This window comes from Budorcas taxicolor, chromosome 2 (genome assembly GCF_023091745.1).
Source record: "Budorcas taxicolor isolate Tak-1 chromosome 2, Takin1.1, whole genome shotgun sequence".
In the NCBI taxonomy this organism is placed as follows: domain Eukaryota; kingdom Metazoa; phylum Chordata; class Mammalia; order Artiodactyla; family Bovidae; genus Budorcas; species Budorcas taxicolor.
In genome coordinates, this window is record NC_068911.1 from 123,586,279 (window position 1) to 123,604,750 (window position 18,472).

The window sequence follows — 18,472 nt, forward strand, 5'->3', positions numbered from 1 at the left end:
ACATTGCACCTTCCTGCTCACTCACTGTCCCCATGAATATACAGGTGCTCTCCTTAATCCATGACATCTCTGCTAACATCACTGCTGATTGTTCTGGGTAGAGATCAACGGTCGTATATGCACACCAGGGACCTAGAAATGCTTCCCCAGGCATCAACACGTGGATGCACACCACAGCCTAGTAGAGTCTTGCTCCTGGGGATGCTGATTACAATAGTGATGCAGCCTCCCTCTCTGACCTCCTCCCATATAGCCCAACTCAGGATATGGATCTTGTCCTCCATCAACCACTATTAGATGGCTTGGCAGTGCTGCTTAACCCTTTCCTTGCAAACTCCTTGCAGACAAAGACTGGGCCATCCTCACCTCTTACCCTACACTGCCTATCTTTGGCTATTCAAAGACACTTAAAAGTTCTTATAGTGGGGATCAAGGGAGGAAGTAACTGCAAAATTGCAACACAAAGCACATTCCTGCACAGGCACCTCCTCTGTTGGCATCATCCTCTTCTGTTGGCATCATCCTCCTCTGTTGGCATCATCCTCCTGTGTTGGCATCCTCCTCCTCTGGCTTGTCTTCACTCCACAGACAGGGCTGGGCAATGCTCATCAGGCAGATTAGTTTGGATCTGCTTTCCCCAATGCTGCACGTGGGAAACTGCAGCAGTTCTTCCCAATGAAGCAGAGAAACCTGGTGCCCTGCAGTTCTTTCTTATAAGCCCAAAGGCCTGAGGCTGATGAGCTCTGAGAAAAGGCAACACTTATCATGGGCAGAGAAAATCCAGCAGGGTCTGGCTCCTCATATGGGCACAGAACAGGGGAGGAGGGAAGCCAGCCTAGGTTTCTTAATTAGGATGAAATCTCAGGCCCAGTGGGAGCCAACCTGTCAGAGTTCAAAACTCTGGAGCATAAAATGCTGTTTTCCCTAGCAATTGAATTAGCATCCTTTTTTTTTTTTTTTTAACTTATCTAAAGTTTATCCCTCCAGTCAACTCTCCTTTCCCACCCAAACCACAGTTTTCAATTCACAGTTGGCTTCTAGATGTTATCATAAAAGACATTATATTTAAGTTCATAAACATGTCATCAGAAAAAGACAAGAAGTCAACTTATGAGGGTTCCTACTAGCCAAAGATGGGGGCAATCCAAGCCTCAAAGAGGAATAAACTCTGGAATGAATTGAATACATGAAATACATGTTTCAAAACATCCATCACAGAATGCAGGGTGTATGAGAATTCTCTGTATGTCTTTTCAACTTTTTTGTAAGTCTAGAACTATTCTCAAATAACTTACTAATAAGAAGTCAAACATGAAAGTTCACATACTGTTGTTATTCAGTTGCCAAGTCGTGTCTGACTCTGTGACCCCATGGACTGGAACACATCAGGCCTTCCTGTCCTTACGATCTCCAGGAGTTTGTCCAAGTTCATGTCCATTGAATCAGTGATGCCATCCAACCATCTCATTCTCTCCTGCCCGCTTCTCCTCCTGCCTTCAATCTTGCCCAGCATCAGGGTCTTTTCCAGTGAGTTGGCTCTTCGCATCAAGTGGCCAAAGTATTGGAGCTTCAGCTTCAACAACAGTCCTTCCAATGAGTATTCAGGGTTGATTTCCTTTAGGACTGACTGGTCTGATTCTGTAATGGAAAAGGCCCAGAGTAAGCAAATCACACAGACAGAAAGCAGAGCTGTGGTTGCTTGGGGGCTGACAGGAGGCAGGGGAAGTAAGGAGTCATGGTTTAATGAGCAGGGGGGTTCCACTGATGACAGTAAGGAGGCTCTGAAACTGAATAGTGATGATGGTTTCACAACATTATGAATGTGCTAAATATCACTGAAGTGTACACTTTAAAATGGGGAACTTTATGTTATGTGTATTTACCATAGTGAAGAAAGAAAAAAAAGTCTGAATGCATCCATACATAGCAAAATGTAAAAACCTGTGTAAAAATCAAGTAATCATTTAATTTCAAGGTGGTAGGTATTCTGGAAAGGAATACAGACAATTGGATGAAGCCATTGTACCCAAGAGCTTCTCTTGTGGCTCAGCTGGTAAAGAATCCACCTGCAATGTGGGAGACCTGGGTTCAATCCCTGCATTGGGAGAGATCCCCTGAAGAAGGGAAAGGCCACCCACTCCAGTGTTCTGGCCTGGAGAATTCCATGGACTGTATACATGGGGTCACGGACAGTTGGACACAACTGAGCGACTTTCACTTCACTTCACATTGTACCCAAGTTGAAATGGAGCAGGAGCCTATGGTCCTTGCTCTTCATGTCTTCTGCCTGCCTTTCATCTCTGGAAAAACTTTAGCCAAAAAATAAGTTTAACCAAAGAAGGAGAAAATGCAGAAACAAAGGAAAACAGTCAAAGGAAACCACAGAATAATAATGTAGTCATTAAGCATAGTCAAGGACATTTAGTTCCTGCTCAAGGCCTAGAGATAATACTCTCAGCTATGTCCTATTAACAGTCTTATAGATGCTGAAACCCTTATCAAGTGGAAGAAGTTAACTACATGATGACCAGACTGTAACCAGGACATAAGCTGCCGCAATTCTGAGAAATGGCCTCAAGGAAATGAAAAAATAATGATCATGGAACTGAAGACTAACTGTACTTAAAATAATCAAGATGACACTGATGAGACCGCCTATGTCTAATTTTAAGATGACTGCCAGGGATGACTGTGCTGTTCCTACATGTAGCCCCTTTCCTCAGCCTATAAAAGCTCACGCCCACTGATTGTCACCTGAGGAGAGTTGGCCTTCAGACAGGGGTCCACCTACCCTACTGGTTGCTCTCATCCAAAATAAAGCAAACTTTCCTTCTACCAGACTTCCCACTTTATTGACTTTTGAGTGGCAAGCAGCCATACCCTACTTTCTGTTACAAAGTTATATGTATTCATTCATTCATTCACTCATACATGCAAGAAATGCTTATCGAATCTCTGCTCTGTACTTGGTCACTATCCCAGGGGATGGAATACATCTGTGAAAATGAAACAGACAGAACTAACCTTCTGTTGTACCTATAAATTTATTTAGTATGTTGCTGAACCAGTATGGCTGTGTATTACCAAGTGTTTACCCTCAAGGCTGGTACCCGTGATTTTTATGCATCTATAGAAGTCACTGTGATAACTGATCTTACAAGACTGTCTTATTTGATTATCATGAACTCCATGAACTAGATTTTATCCCACTCCTCAGATGAGTCATGAAGGCTTTTCGGAGTTCTACAACTTATGCAAAGTCACACAGCTCACAGGCAGTGGAGATTGAATTTGAATCCAAAAAATCTGACCTAACTTCCTTGTGATATAAAAAGAATGGTGTCAACAGCAACTCCCAAACTTGCTACTCTCCTTTGACTTTGTCTAGCCATCCCCATATGCGTTTTGATAGGATTTCTCAGCAGAACAATAAGAAAGTCACAATAAAAGAATTTTTTAGCAGTATATATTTGAGCTATCTATGTTGCTTATTATAAATAAATATGGGATTATGGATTCATGGGATAGAGCAGGCCAAAGAATAAGATATAGTCATGTAAGCTCTTAACCTAAGTGGATCATGAAATATAAATACCAAGTACAAAATATAAGTGGCTTTCTTTGCACTGACTTGTACTTCACACATCATTATATCTTATCTGTCACTCTGAAACATGACCCAGTTCAGAAAAAGGGACTTGTTTTTTCGAAACTGCATTTGATGATTCAAATCAATGCAAGAGACCAATGTTGTAGTACTGGCCCTGTGCCTACTGTTTTCTTGTATCCTCTTTCCAATAATTAGTGAATTTTGATTGTTGATTAAGATTTTTTTTAAATCTGAGTTCATCATTTTACAAAAACAAACAAAAACCTCATTGATCCCTGTAGGAGGTTGCAAGGAAATGAAGTCATTTTTCTAAAAAATGATAAAAGCCAAGAACCAAGCATTTTTCTATCCTTCCTGTGTAAACTGAAGTTTAGAGTAACGAATATTTCATAAAGTAACAAATATTCATAAATCGCTCTTTATTAAAGAATGCCTGCTAGTAAGTGCAACAGGTTTGAGGGAATTTTAAAAGCACCATTTTGCAACTCCTAATGAAATAGTGAATCTAGGTAATGGCTATGAATGGATGCTGAAATCATAAGATAAAGTGTGATAAGGAACATTGTAAAGATGGTTCAGGCTGATAACACAAATCCACCAGCAGGAAAGAAAACAACAAGACAGCATATGTCAGCTGATGTGGTACAATAAGAAGTCTCCAAGTCACATCACCACCCCACAAACAGAGAAACCTAGGTCCAATGGAACCTCTAGAGGTGGATGGTGTGGAATAGCTGGAATAGGGTTTGTTGAACTTGGCTGGCTGGGAAAACAGAGATGGAATGGGCTAATCTGGACAGAATGGTTTGGAATGAAATGAAATGATGATATAGCTTTTGCCTATGAAGGTGGCAAACAGACAGAATGGCAATAAAGTAACAGAAATCTTTGAAGATTTAAATACTTACAGAAATGGTGGATTCAAAGGAGATTATTAAGAAGTGACTGAATGCAGAAGAAATTAACAAAATATTGCAAATCAATATACTGCAATAAAATAACTTTTTATAAAAAGAAGAGAATGGACTCCTGAATCTAACATAATATTATGCCAACTATACTTCAATAGAAAACAATAAAGGAAGACAGAAAGGAAGGATGGAAGTCATTCTCAAAAGAAAAAAATCAGTGGATTTTTAGTCCTCAATATTTCCAGTCACTTTTTTTTTTTGAGTTGAATTTGAAATATCAAGTACAATGTCCTAAACAACCATAGTAAGAAATTTAAATTATTCGTCCATGCTCCCTCTGCACACCCCATTAAGGGCAAACAGATTTCTGAGTTGTGAAGCTGCATGCGAAAGCAGTTTTGACTATCTTATTCCTCATGCTATCAATAAGGACACTCCCACCTCACAAGTACAAGGAGACGCTTGGCTGGTGTCAGGATAAGTGGGGGGTGGGAACATAGGAGAAGCAAGACCCTGAGAGGCATGTGAGCACCTGATATATTTTTCAGTGTTGTGGTGGATTAAAATGCCCACAAATTCTATGTTTCTTCTTTCATGAGGTGTGACTTTGTTTGCCCCCCTGGAATTGATGGGTTCTGTGAATGCCTTCATCAGTTAAATGTGTCAAAGTGATGCTGTGTCAGTTTCCAGGCCTAGGATTTGAGACTGGCAACCTTAATATCTCATCTCTTGGGACACTCACTGGAGCCCTGAGTTTGCATGTAAGAAATCCTGCTACCTGGATAGGGGCACCACTTGGAGAGGCCCTGTAACTCCACAGAGAAGAGAAGGGGCCTAGCTAAGCCCAGACAGTCCCCTACACTACACCTCACACCCCACACTCTGCCAGGCACCAGCCATGTAAGTAAAACCTTCCTGGGACCTTCAGCTGCCAGCTGAATCCCACCAGTCATGGCCACATGGAGCAGAACCAAACTGCTGACCCTCAGATCATAAGCAGAGTAAAACAAGTGCTGCTTTAAGCCCCTAGTTTGGGGTAGGTTCTGTTGCAACAGTAGGTCATTGGAACATGGAGTGTTCCCTAAGCAGCTGATGGAGAGATGGTGACTCCCCCTCCCCTTCTTGGGAAGTGGAATTATATGCACATCGCCTATCTTGTTTCCCGCCTGGCTCTACTGTGTAACCAGGTGGCTGGACAAGAGAAGGAGGAATCAGGACCAGGTATAGGGAAAGTGTGAGAGCCCACTTGGCTACTGAAGCATGGTCCTGAGACCTGATATGAGAAGCCACAGACGAGAGTCAGCGTCTTTGTCATTTGTCTGTTTGCCATGAGACTGAGAGAAAAAGAAAAGCCTCAAAGAAAGGAAAACAGACAGAGGAAAGGACACAGGGTTCAAAGACTGAGCCCCCCAGAGTGGACTAGAGCCGATGCCTTGAATCTCTGAGCAGGTGTCCTCCTTCCAAAGAGCAGCAATGGTGCCATCGCTGTGCCCCCATTCCGGGAAATCCGGCACAGGCATCAGTGGGAGTACCCATCCTCTCAGTCCTCAGTGCAGGAGTTCTTACATCCACTTTAGAAGGTGCAGCACAGCAAGGCAATGATGAACACACAGACTCTGGAGTCACAGCACCGACATGAAAGATACTGCTTCCTGAAGCTCAGTTGGCTCATTTGTAAGACAGGTACAAAAAACTAGACTTTAGGCCCAATGCAAGGATGACATGTTGCAATACCCAAAAAGCATATGTCATAACGTGGACTCTGAGTAAATGTTGGTCCCTTCCCTCAAACCCACAGACAAAATCCCCCAACACTTCCACTCTGGGTTTATATACTTTAGGAAGGAGCAAAATATTCCATATATAATTTTAATTTTGTTTTGAATCCAGGAAATCCTAAAGGGATTAGGGTTAGTAAACCACAGATTGCTTTAAGCAATCCTGATCCCCTGACCCATGAACTTGGAGAGGCTCAGTCTGCTGTGGTCTGTGAAAGTGAAGAGCCAGCAGGGTTCCAGACTCAAAAGGACCTGGTTTGGATGCCTGACTCTACCAGTTTTCAACTCCAAGACTAAGGCAACACCCTGCACCTCTCTGGGCTTCAGTTTCCTACTTGTAAAGTGCCACTACCAGGGCAGCAAAGTTGCTGTGAGGATTAAATAGAATGCTAGGATGAGCAGGTGATGATTAAACAGTGGTCATCATCACTGGGGCTTCCCTGGTAGCTCAGCTGGTAAAGAATCTGCCTGCAATTTGGGAGACTTGGGTTTGATCCCTGGGTTTGGAAGATGCCCCAGAGAAGGGAACAGCTACCCACTCCAGTATTCTGGCCTGGAGATGTCCATGGACTGTACAGTCCATGGGGTCACAAAGAGTTGAACTCGACTGAGCGACCTTCACTTTCGCTTTCATCATCACTATCGCCATCATTACCACCTCTTCTAAAGAGAGGAACAGCTAGGGTTGGGAAATGCACAGAGAGGTGTCTGAGGTTTCTAGGGAAGTAAAGTTATTGAGAGATGCAGCTCTGTTGGCTTCAGAAATGGCCACCCTAAAGGCCTGATTAAGCAGAGAGTCAATAATGGGCTAGATGTAAATACATCTGTGTTGGCCGGAGGTGCCTTCCTCTGGCACACAAGGCTTCCAGAGCAGTAGTGCAGGGCCCTGTCGTGTGTGTTTACTGAATGGGCTGGGGGAGAACCACAGCAGTGGGACTGAGCAACCAAGAAGGGTCTGATGCAGGGGATTCGGGGTCTAATAGCCTTGACTCCAGGTCACACCTGAGCCAGCTTCTTACTCTCCTTAAAGACAAAACTCTTCAGGATGGAAAGAGACCTGGTTGGAGGAAGTCCTACAAAGTAGCCAGCTCAGCGAGGCCTGGGGTGTTGGCAGAACCTGAGAGGAAAGGACAGGGATGGACAGAATCCTTGTCCTCTAAGAGAGTGGCTTCAGTTTAACTCCCAGCCATCTAGGTATAATCAATAAGGGAAGGGTCTTCTGTCACTGATAAAACTAGCTGTGTTCCATACAGATACAGACGGGCCTTGATCAGTTGAAGATGGAGGAACGGAACTGGTAGTCCTCATGATGGAGGAAAGGGAACAAGCAGGAGATGCCAGATTCTGCAGGGCAATGTGTCAGTGGGAGAAGGCCCTATGGTGAGAGAGGGATGGAGGCAGCCAAGAGGGTGTTGTATTGAGGAACAGAAATGACCAGTAAGGATGTTTAGGTAATTCACTGAGGGCTACCAGCCATGAGGTCTACTTTGTTCCCAAACATATTGTGGGAGTGGATCCTCTGTGGCACTTGGAGGGGCAGTTTCCTTACCTGACATTATCATGCAGAGATGGACTATAAAGACCAGGGGCCCAAGACAGAGTAAGATGCAGGGAAATCCAAAAGTCCTGGATAGTCACCCCAAGTCATGGGGTTGAGAGAATGAGACAAGTCTATTTGATCTCAAGGTTGTGGAGCAACATGGTTGACATCTGGGCTAGACATGACATTGCACCATTCACTGTAGGGTAATATGAGTGGTAGAAAAACTGGACCTTGCTCTCAAACAGAGTTGTAAAGAGCTGGACACGACTGAGCGACCGAACTGAACTGAACTGATTCACATCTTAAGATGGTCTTTTGTGGGAATGAGAGCAGTCAAGGTCACACTAGAACATGATTGCCAAACCCCTGGCCAAAGAGGCTCAGTGGCTTCTTATTAATCTTGAGGTCATCTCTTGCCTGAAGGATACTGACATTGCCCAGGCCCTCATACCCAGGGAGAAGGACAAGGAGTCCTCAGACTTTTGGGGGAGTGGGTGGAACATACACACTATCCTTCATTCTCATGACATCACATATTATTGATACTGACCAGGGTTCTTGACCTTTCCCAAACATTAGAAAATGACTAGAGGCCAGACCTAGAGCCAGACATTCTGGAATGTGAAGTCAAGGAGGCCTTAGGAAGCATCACTACAAACAAAGCTAGTGGAGGTGATGGAATTCCAGTTGAGCTATTTCAAATCCTAAAAGATTATGCTGTGAAAGTGCTGCACTCAATATGCCAACAAATTTGGAAAACTCAGCACTGGCCACAGGACTGGAAAAGATCAATTTTCATTTCAACCCCAAAGAAAGGCAATAACAAAGAATGCTCAAACTACTGCATAATTGCACTCATCTCACACACTAGTAAAGTAATGCTCAAAATTCTCCAAGCCAGGCTTCAACAGTACCTGAACTTTCAGATGTTCAAGCTGGTTTTAGAAAAGGCAGAGGAACCAGAGATCAAATTGCCAACATCCACTGGATCATTGAAAAAGCAAGAGACTTCCAGAAAAATATCTACCTTCTGCTTTATTGACTATGCCAAAGGCTTTGACTGTGTGGACCATAACAAACTGGAAAATTCTGAAAGAGATGGGAATACCAGACCACCTGACCTGCCTCTTGAGAAATCTGTGTACAGGTCAGGAAGCAACAGTTAGAACTGGACATGGAACAACAAACTGGTTCCAAACAGGGAAAGTAGTATGTCAAGGCTGTATATCGTCACTGTTTATTTAACTTATATGCAGAGTACATCATGAGAAACGCTGGGCTGAATGAAGCACTAGCTGGAATTATGATTGCCAGGAGAATATCAATAACCTCAGATATGCAGATGACGCCACCCTTATGGCAGAAAGCAAAGAAGAACTAAACAGCCTCCTGATGAAAGTGAAAGAAGAGAGTGAAAAAGTTGGCTTAAAACTCAACATTCAGAAAACTAAGATCATGGCATCTGGTCCCATCACTTCATGACAAATATATGGGGAAACAGTGGAAACAGTGAGAGACTTTATTTTGGGGGGCTCCAAAATCACTGCAGATGGTGACTGCAGACTGCAACCACGAAATTAAAAGACACTTGCTCCTGGGAAGAAAAGTTATGAGCAACCTAGACAGCATATTAAAAAGCAGAGACATTACTTTGCTGACAAAGGTCCATCTAGTCAAAGCTATGGTTTTTCCAGTAGTCAAGTATGGGTGTAAGAGTTGGACTATAAACAAAGCTGAGCTCCAAAGAATTGATGCTTTTGAACTGTGGTGTTGGAGAAGACTCTTGGGAGTCCCTTGGACTGGAAGGAGATTCAACCAGCCCATCCTCAAGTCCATCCTCCAGGAGTTGGCAATGGACAGGGAGGCCTGGCATGCTGCAGTCCATGGGGTCACAAACAGTCAGACACTACTGAGCAACTGAACTGAACTGAGAGGCCAGACAAGAAATTCAGGCAAGGCTTTACTGGGGCCCCTGATGCAGCAGATTGTATCAAGAATAAACAGGTTCCCTCACTTATCCCCAATGTTCGGTGAGTTTGAGATGTGTCCCAGTGTCAGGCTGGAGGGGTGGCTTAGGTCCATGGTGGTGTTGTGTGCAAGGGGCATGCACAGTACCCTGCTTTTCTCTTAACACTCTATTTTTGTTCCTGACACCCTGTTTTTGCTCCAGGCTCTTTGAAAGTGGCAGTTGTGTTTTTTTGGTGTCTTTGTATCTTTTGTTGAGAATTTGCCTCACAGCACAGTTATTTTTAGTCCCATATAGTTTTGTTGTATTTTGTTGCTGGTGGAGAGGTGTGCCCTGATGTAAGCACTGAAGCAGGGTCCCAAGTCTCAGCCCATCTCATTATTATCCTCACTTTATAGATGCAGAAACAGAGGTTCAGAGACACTAAATAATTCACAGCAGTCAGTATTGGCCCACCTGTCTATCTGATTCCACAGCCCCTATGCTTTCTCTACTTACAGAGGCTCAGCACTCATCACTACAATGACCACCATCATCATAACCATCACCACTACCCACCTTGTCACTATTACCAACAATACCACCACCACCAGCAGCATTATAACCATACCACCACCATAGCCACCAACAGCAATATCACCATCACCATTACCACCAACACCATCAACACTACCACAATCACCACTAGTGACACCATTACCACTGTTACCTCTACCACCAACACCAAACCAACACACACCCCACCCACAAGAATACCACCAACACCTGCACCAAAAACAACACTGCTATCCCCTCCATCACCACTACCAACAGTGACACAAAAATCAATAGTAATATCATCACTAGCATTAGAAGCACCAAGATTTGCCTCAAACAGCCACACCACTTTGAAGGGTAAAGGCAAGGGAAAGGAAACCTAAGAGGATATTGAAAGGTGAGAGGAGAATGAGCAAATAAGACAAAAGGAAGAGCATTGATTAAAAAAAAAAATCCTAGCATCAAACTGAGGCCTCAGAGTTTAGAGTGTCCAAATTTAGTCCAAGTAGAGGTCAGACCCAGGAATGACCAAGCAGTTACCTTTGACCAGGAAGGGCCGCAGGAAGCCCTGGAGTTGTACATAGAGAATCTGAGCTTTCTTTCCACTCCACTCACTCCTTCCCACACAGGCCTATTTTTGCTGTCCTATTATTTTCCCCATCTTTGCCCCAGGCCTGAATCTACCCACCCCAGGCCCAGCTTAGCTCGGCAGGTTTGAAACCAAATTGATTGGGCCCCATACCTGCCTCATGTCACTCTGAGCCCCAAACAGGGACTCTAGAGCCTCAGGTCCTAGCTATATGACTTCACAATGAAGCCAGGGGGACCAAGATTTGATTCAAGACCATGGTGGACAAAAATCACAGGTGGGACAGGTGAAGAACAACTTTATACACACAACCAGGAAGTGCCTGGGGACAGACCAGGAAGTGAATTCCAGGGTAGAGCGAGCATGCGTCTTACCAACTAAAGACAATTCATTGAGTTCATGATGTTGCAAAGAAGGGAAATTTCACCAAAAACAATTAAAGATGGTCTTGGGGAGGAATAGAACGGATTTCTTCTTATTCCTTCACTGCTCCCTCAGGTCAGGTGAGCTCAAGTGAGTCACTCATACCCAACGAGCTTCATTCAGTGTCTTCATCTGCAATGAAGGATGAAGGGAGGGGACACCCACCTAGAAGGGATATGAAACATACAGTAGGTCCAGGGCCAGTGGGTGATGTGAATGAAAAAATGAGGGAAGAAATGCATGACCTGCCCTTGGGATGAGGTGTTTCACACTTGAGTAGCCTGGGAACTGCTGAGGTGCCATTGCTCATGACTGTCACAGCAAGGCACTCTCAGCTCCCCCTGCCTGCCTGCAGAATCCATTGGACAGTCTGGAAGCTAGGTTTATGTCTCTAGCCACCCCAACAATTCTCCTGAACATGAGAGCTTCTGTTCACTTCAGCCAGACACTGTCTTAAATTTATGCTGCCAGACTTCATTGGGGCCCAGTTTTGCTAGAACCATTAAAGGTGGGGAGAGAGAAAAAGAGGGTGCTTTGGAAATGGAGTGTGAAATAAGGTAAGGAAAAGTTTAATGGGGCCAGAATCAAGTTGGCAAAGCACATTATTAATAGTTCTTTTATTCCTTATCACATTGCAAATTAACTGCCTCCTGACTCTGAGGTCTCTGAATTGCTGCCTGGAGCTCAGCAGCTCCTATCCTGTGGAGGGGCCCTATTTGCAGATTGATGCTGGTTCTGGGGTGTTCTCATAGGCACTTCTTCTTTGATCTGGGGCCTCTGGTTCATGGTGAAGGTATGGATGGTGAGCTCTCGAAAGCTCCTCACCACAGTGGGAACAGGAGCCCCACAGACCTCGCAGGACCTTACTTGGAATATGGAGAGAAACTCAAAGAGCAAACTTCACCCCCCAAACTGCCCACCCTGGAGGTGAGGGTAAGGAATGGTACCTGAGCTGTCACTCAGATGTCAGCAGAGACACTAGGACCCCTACAGAGCCTGTGAAGTAGGGAGGACAAGAAAGAGATTTCTGAGTTTCCCTCCAGGAGGGAAGAATGAGATGCCTGGCACACAGCACGTGTTTTCCTCAGCCTGCCAGGCCCATCTCAAGGTGAGCTGGGTCATGGCCAGGTGTGCTGCTGGGAGGGCCACACCACCGGCCTGTCCCCATGCAGCAAAGGTTTACTGAACTCAGATGCTCTGGGCCCCAGCTGGATTCAGACCCACTCCAGCCCAGGAGGTTATTCACAACCATCCATCCCAACCCTCCAGCCCACCTCTTGCTGATGTTGCCAGTGTGAGGGCATTGGAGATGATGGTATTCCTCACTGGAGAGTTGGCAACTCACTGACATTGACAAACCAAAAAGATTGGCAACTGGGGGCCAGCATCCATGAATGCAGCCACCTGAGGTTCTAACTAAATGGAGGCTCAAAACCTTCAGGGTGAGGATCAGACAGGGCACCACTTCCTCTGGGCTCTGTCTGCAGAGACAAACTTTGGGGGTGACAGTCGTCCTCCTGACTGTGGGTTACACAAAATATTAAGATGTCACAAGTAGACTGAATTTCCAAAAAAGCAGACCTTGGGGAGAGTCCTGGTTTACCACTTATCAGCCAGTTGCCTTGGGCACTGAGAACCTTTGTGCCCTTCTGATTCCCACTATTAACAGACATCCAGGTGGATGGAGAAGTGGCAGGCCCTATCACAGACTGATGCGGCTGAAAGTCTCTTTACACCAAAATGCTGTTCTTCTAACAACCTTTTGACAGCAACAGTCATAAATACTGTGCAAGCTTAGCAGCTCAGTCATGTTCAACTCTTTGTGACCCCACGGACTCTAACTCACCAGGCTCCTCTGTCCATGGGATTTTTTAGGCAAGGATACTGGAGTGGGTTGTCATTTCCTCCTTCAGGGGGTCTTTGCAACCCAGGGATCAAACCCACATCTCCTGTGTCTCCTGCACTGGTACGCAGATTCTTTACCACTGAGTCACCTGGGAAGCCCCCATAAATACCAAAAATTTGCATATTGATTCCCAGGTCACATGTTTTGAAACATTAACCCATAAGATATGTTCTATTGCTGAACCCACATTACAGATGAGGAAACTGAGGTGCAGCTATGAAGCTGCAGAGCTGGGATATGAATCCAAGTGGAATGACCCAGAGTCCAGTCTGGTATTTGGCTGACATCTGGGTGCCCTTAGGCATTATAAAACTGACTGCACAGCAGCTTTGAGATGGGTCAGATGTGGGGGGTGCGGATACTTAATACAGATGTTCTTAAGGGTCCTTCCTGCACAGTGGCTTTGGCCAAAGCCCCTCTGCTGGAGGTGAGGTGGTTTTAGGGGACCACAGCATCCCTGCATCCTCGGCCCACAATTCTGACATTGATCCCCCTGTGCTAAAGGCACCCCAGGTTTCTCCATGTGACACACAATTTTTCTAAATGAAAGAGAGACTTAAAATTGCTGCCAGTAGACCCATATTCATAGCCCAGTCTGCTCCCTTGTTAGTTGTATCATAAACCAGCAACAGTACAGACGAACACCTGCTGTGTGAGGGGTTTCACTTGGCCTTTCCACACACCCTCCTCTCTTTTATCTTCACAGCCACCAGTGACTCAGCCTCACACTCTTGTTTTCATGTGGGGTCCAGGAAACATCCATGAGAAGCCTATGCTCATGTACCCAGCACAGGAGAAGTTGGAATTGTCAATGAAGCCAGCATGACTCTAAAGCCCATGCCCTTTGGACTCCACGACACCGTGTTAATATTTTATTAGTTACTAGTATATTTTGCTTATGAATTTTACCTTCCAGAATATTCTCTCATTCATATCTCATTTGGCTGTGCCACTCACTCTAAGTTCCTTGATCTCTCTGAATCACCATTCTCTCAAGAGTAAAACAGTAAGATCCAATCTCAGTGTCCATTCATCTATCATTTTATAATCAATAACCAACACAGAGATAGGCAAGCCAACAATAACAATTGCCATTTCACAAAGGAAGAAGCTGAAATGTAGAGCGTTTCACCTGACTTATCAACCAGCTTATTGTGGAGACCTACAAAGAACAGACAATAACAATAAAAACAACAATAATAATGACAGCAACATCTTGAATTGTTGTATGGTTACCCTATGCCAAGCCCAGCACCAAGCACATTGCATTCTATCTCATTTAATCCTCACAGCAGCTCTGTTTTTAGAGAAGGAATCTAAGGTCAAGACTCAAACCAGATTGCTAATCACTATAGAATGGTGTCCAGCTCATTCACTTATTATACCACAGGCATGACACTCAGGCTTGGGAATACAGTGGTAAATAAGAAACACAAAACCCTGCCCCAAAGTAGCTAACATACAAGAGTCTCATGCAATAGCTGTAGCCCCTAAAATCCTAGCAATTTCTAGGTCAGAGACTGCTGCTGCTGCTAAGTTGCTTCAGTCATGTCCTATTCTGTGCGACCCCATAGACGGCAGCCCAACAGGCTCCCCCTTCCCTGGATTCTCCAGGCAAGAACACTGGAGTGGGTTGCCATTTTCTTCTCCAATGCATGAAAGTGAACAGTGAAAGTGAAGTCGCTCAGTCGTGTCTGACCCTTAGCGACCCCATGGACCGCAGCCTACCAGGCTCCTCTGTCCATGGGATTTTCCAGGCAAGAGTACTGGAGTGGGTTGCCATTGCCTTCTCCAGGTCAGGGGCTAACTGAGGATAAGTGGAGACCCAAATTCTCCATCACCTGGCTTTTCTCCAGGTCTCCAACAGGATGTGATGTTTAGCAAGGATCACCGAATATCCACTCTCATAATAAGAATGTCTCTTTTCTTTGTGTCATTCTTTTTTTTTAATTCACAACCAGCCTTGTTTTAATCTATACCCCAAAACACGGAAAATGGCACCCTTTTAATGAGGAAGAAGACGGGGATGAGGAAGGTGCAAAGTAGCTTACTAAATTTCAGGCTGGCATTTAAACTTACTCATGTGATTCGAGCTCATTTACTTCTCTTGCAGTTGGATGACAAGAACATATATTTCCCTAGAAATGTAGCACACTAAAACCACTGTAAATAGGGCCTGAAAAATTGTTCTTTTATCTATGATGATTTATGGGCTTCCCCATTTTCTCCAGCTGACTGACTGCTGAAGTCTGGACAGGGCTAGCCATGTTGATATTCCAAACTCTAACTGTTTGATGTGAATTCCAAAATTCTTGCCTCTGAAATCCATTCATGCCTGGGAGTCCATCTGTCCTCTGGGCTTCTTCAACTGGTTGGGTGCCAGCACCCAGTTCAACAGATGACATTTCCTCCTAAACTTCTTACTTCTCCTATATGTGTTCTCAGAGAATGGCACTAACATCCCCTGAGACCCCACATAGTGGGTGAGAAGTCCTCTTAGGCATCTTGTTCTCATGCACCCTTGTACTCATCCTATCAGTCATGTGATTCTTAAATTACACTTGCTCAGATTCCCTCAAATACATCCTTCTTTCCAGCCTAGGTCTAGAGTCCCCTCCGGCATCCTCTGCACCAACTTCCATGCTTCTACACTGGCCACCACCAATTGTTTCTATTATTTCTACTCTGATTTTTTAAAATCACAATCTAATATAAAGGTCAAGTTTCTCCATCGCTTTTTTTAGTCTCAGATGTCCCACATTCTCCACTCACATTTGTGCCTGGCCCCCTAAACTCTTTTCTCCCTCTTGCTTCTGTGCTATGCAGGTATCACTCCATCTTTGTAGAACATACTTTCCCATCTTCTTTGCCTGAAAATTTCTTGGTATGAACTGCATGTTTGTGTCCTCTCAAAATTCATATGTCAAAAACTAATCCCCTAGGAAGTGGGACACTTGATAGGTAATTAGGTTTAGATGAGGTCATGAAGGTGGAGCCCCTATGAGGGAATGTTCCCTGGCAGTCCAGTGGTTAAGACTCCCTGCTTTCACTGCAGGGGGCTGGGATTTGATCTCTGCTCCAGGAACTAAGATCCCACATGCTGCACAGTGCAGAAGAAAAAAAAGAAAAGAATAGAAAGAGATTAGAGCTCACCATCCAAATAGGAAAAGGAGTACGTCAAGGCTGTATATTGTCACCCTGCTTATTTAACTTATATGCAGAGCACATCATGAGAAACACTGGGCTGGAAGAAGCACAAGCTGGAATCAAGATTGCCAGAAGAAATATCAATAACCTCAGATATGCAGGTGACACCACCCTTATGGCAGAAAGTGAAGAGGAACTAAAGAGCCTCTTGATGAAAGTGAAAGAGGAGAGTGAAAAAGTTGGCTTAAAGCTCGACATTCAGAAAATGAAGATCATGGCATCTGGTCCCATCACTTCATGTGAAATAGATGGGCAAACAGTGGAAACAGTGTCAGACTTTATCTTTTTGGGCTCCAAAATCACTGCAGATGGTGACTGCAGCCATGAAATTAAAAGACACTTACTCCTTGGAAGGAAAGTTATGACTAAACTAGATAGCATATTGAAAAGCAGAGATATTACTTTGCCAACAAATGTCTGTCTAGTCAAGGCTATGGTTTTTCCAGTGGTCATGTACGGATGTGGGAGTTGGACTGTGAAGAAGGCTGAGCACCGAAGAATTGATGCTTTTGAACTGTGGTATTGGAGAAGACTCTTGAGAGTCCCTTGGACTGCAAGGAGATCCAACCAGTCCATTCTAAAGGAGATCAGCCCTGGGTGTTCTTTGGAAGGAATGATGCTAAAGCTGAAACTCCAATACTTTGGACACCTCATGCGAAGAGTTGATTCACTGAAAAAGACTCTGATGCTGGGAGGGATTGGGAGCAGGAGGAGAAAGGGACAACAGAGGATGAGATGGCTGGATGGCATCACCGACTCGATGCACGTGAGTTTGACAGAACTCTGGGTGTTGTGATGGACAGGGAGGCCTGGTGTGCTGCAATTCATGGGGTTGTAAAGAGTCGGACATGACTGAGTGACTGAACTGAACTGAACTGAACTGAACTGACTGATCCTTATCATACGAGGATACAACAAACCTAGAAGAGGGTCACAACCAGACATAGGATCTGCTGGCACCCTGATCTCAGACTTCCAAGCCTCCAGAACCGTGAGAAATAAATTTATGTTGCTTAAGCCACCAGTCTACCATATCTTGTTATAGTAGCCTGAATTGACTAAGACATACCTATTTAAACTTTAGTAGTTACCATAGGCATCAAGTCTGCCTGGAAGTCCTTCAAGACTCCCATCCAGAAACACATAAGCATTTCTACAATGTCTGTACCATTGGATTAATCACACTATAATCATAATATCTGTCTACTTTGCTCTCTGCCATCTAAACTATGAAAGTCCTTTGAGAAACTATCATTTCTTTCTTCGATCTTTTTCTTTTTCTTTCTTTCTTATATCCTTTAATGTTAGCACTATGATTGATCAGTGATAGAACTCAGTAAGAGCTTATCAAATGAATAAGTAGATGGAGGGATAAGAGAATGAATAAATAGCTTACTAAATGCCCATCCTCTCCACACCCCTCCCTCCCTTCTGAGATCCCCTCTAGATTACAATATGAATGAATAGATTTTAGTACCCTGTTATCTTGGTTTGTTCCTGATTATCCCATGACATAGAAAGCTGCATAGTTCTATAACATGGTGCATTATTTTTCAGAACTTTATTAATCAGTCTAAGAAATACATTTTAGATCATAGTTCAAAACACACAGGCATACACACACTACAAAACAAAGTATCACAAAACAATATTCATATTATCACATGAAATGTATCTAGTATTTTCTATTCTCTGTGTTTCTGTGTTTAGTCATTCAGTTGTGTCTGACTGACTCTTTGTGACCCTATGGACTGTAGCCTGCCAGGCTCCTCCATCTGTGGGATTTTCCAAGCAAGAATACTGGGGTGGGTTGCCATTTCCTTCTCCAGGGGATCTTCCACCCAGGGATCTAGCTGGCATCTCTTGCATCTCCTGCACTGCAGGCGGATTCTTTACCGCTGAGCCACCAGCTTCTCTTATTTTCTATTCGATTCATGGGGTTGCAAAGAGTCGGACACGACTGAGCAACTGAACTGAACTGAACTATATCACCTTTTTAGTC